The sequence below is a fragment of the Palaemon carinicauda genome, chromosome 11, assembly GCF_036898095.1.
Source record: "Palaemon carinicauda isolate YSFRI2023 chromosome 11, ASM3689809v2, whole genome shotgun sequence".
Classification (NCBI taxonomy): Eukaryota; Metazoa; Arthropoda; class Malacostraca; order Decapoda; family Palaemonidae; genus Palaemon; species Palaemon carinicauda.
The window spans coordinates 27,281,390-27,283,889 of record NC_090735.1 but is presented as its reverse complement, the minus strand read 5'-3'; positions in this window follow the sequence as shown (position 1 = coordinate 27,283,889).

Genomic DNA, 2,500 nt, shown 5'->3' with positions numbered 1-2,500 from the left:
AATGCTAATTATGTTATTATTATTATTATTATTATTATTATTATTATTATTATTATTATTATTATTATTATTAATTGCTAATCTACAGCCTTAGATGGAAAAGCAGGATGCTATAAGCTCAAGGGCTCCAACAGGGAAAATAGTCTAGTAAGGAAAGGAAGCAAGGAAAAATAAAATATTTTAAGGACAGTGACAACATTGAAATATATGTTTCATTTATAAACTATAAAAACTTCAAAAAAAAAAGGGAGGAGAAATAAGATAGAATAGTGCACTCGAGTGCACTAATATAGTCAAAAGCATGAAAGGAAATGGAAGAGCCTTAAAAGAAGGCGATTATCTTAATATAATCATTTGGTTATATTTCGAATTATGTTATCTGTTTATGATGCGATGAAAAGATAAAAGTATTTCTCTGTAGCCTTTAATGAGAGCTAATTCTTTTCTATATATGATTTGAGCCGGTGGATTATTTCATTATTAAACAAAAATATTTGAGCTTTAAGTTTAAAGGCAATATTTTGAATTGAGATACATAAGTATTATTTAAAAAAAAAAAAAACTTGAAAAATTGCTTCTTTCTTTTGAACTTTCGAAGAAAGATGTGAAATAAATATTTCAAGAAATTGCAAGAGAAGAAACATGCTAGATGTCTCTCCTCTTTGGATATTCTGTTGAAAGATTTATATGACAGAGAAAAGTCAGGGAAGTCTTTAAAATATAATAGAATAGAAGCCACCTGAAAAATAAATAGCAGGCGAGGATGACATTTGTATAGAAAAGTTGAGATATCTTAGTTAATGAGATAGGTATTAAGCCTAAATAGAGGATTTTAAGATACTTTAATTGATTTTGATTTTATTTTATAATTTTTAATCGATGGTCATTGAAATCTGATTAAAAATATTGCTATCTTTTGAACTAAAAAAAAAAACGTTCTTTGCATTCAACTTCTTATTTTCAAAAAACCTTAGTTAGAAATCTATTTGTAATATCCTTTCCTCTTCCACGTTCTCGTGAAAGAGGTGAGGTCGAAGTTAGCTGTCAATTGTCAATACATTCCAGTAGCGTTGGCAATTTATTATTGAACAAGACCTTTACGAGAGTTTTGTGGAACTGGAAAAAAGTGCAATTTTCTTTTCAGCACAAAAGAAAATTCGTGAAAAGTACGAAGTTGGTACACTAGGGTAGACCAGTGATTTAAATGTTTCCTCTGGTTTTTTTCTCTGATTTATTTAGTATGGGAAGCTTGAACGTTTGGACTAATTAGTTAATTAACAAATCCGAGTAGATCAGCTGAAAAAAAAAACAACAACAATAGAATGTAATGTAGCTGACGGCCCAAGGGATACTGTGAATAACTCACTGTATTGTCGACAGTACGTCATAAAAAGTTTGGATGAAAAGGGTAACGTAGCTATACTAAAATAATTAACCGATTCGGTCAATCGTTTATTCTTTAGTGGGTTTCCGACATTATAACGACATGTTAGAGATTTAGTAATTAAAACTTGATTGAAAGATGAGATGTCGGTTGGGAAACTTTTGTCGGTGAGTTTTCAAAACATATATAAACAAAATGATCATCAATAGAAAGTGAGAGCTGACGAGTGAATAAACTTGTTTACATGTCACTAGAGAAAGTTCGTAAACGTTCATTTGACTTTTAGTGTTCACAGCCCCTAAAATTGGAGACATAAAAAGGCAACAACAAACAATTTTAATCCTAAAGGGGGAGGAAACTCAGAAAGGAATAAGTAAGGAAACTATTCAAGTGTTGATAAATGAAAATTACAAAAAAGAAACGTTTTAAAGCACATTAAGATTTAAAATATGATTCAAAGACAATCGCTGGGTTATAAACATACGGTTTAGGAAAAAGTTCTTTGACGAAATTAGTTCATTTTAAAAGTGATTTGTACAGCGATAACGTGTTTGCCTAGCATTCGTCTGGTGGCAGATCGATCCCAGCAAGGGAGCGTGAGTTCAAGCTGTTTACTGGGGAGGCCACTGTTGTGGTTGGGCACCACAGTGAGGGTTTGGGCTTGCCCGGCTGACGTTCTGATGATCATCTATTTTGATGAAACTGGAACTGAAACAAGACACCTCCAACCTTCAACACCTACACACATGGATACATAATCATAGAAATATATTTAATTTTCTCAACATACTTTATCTCCCTGGGGGATGTGGATGGCGCCAGATTATGTTTCCCGAACAGTTTTCAGAGAGTATTTGTGGAGTAAAGTTGAAAGCTAAACACACTTTTTCTTTTTACACATCTTAACGATTTTCTTATTTTGATAGTATGCCTTTTCTTGATTTCCACGCGCACACACACACACACACACACACACGCATATATATATATATATATATATATATATATATGTATATATATGCATATATATATATATATATATATATATATATATATATATATATATATATATGTATGTATATATATGTATATATATGCATATATATATATATATAT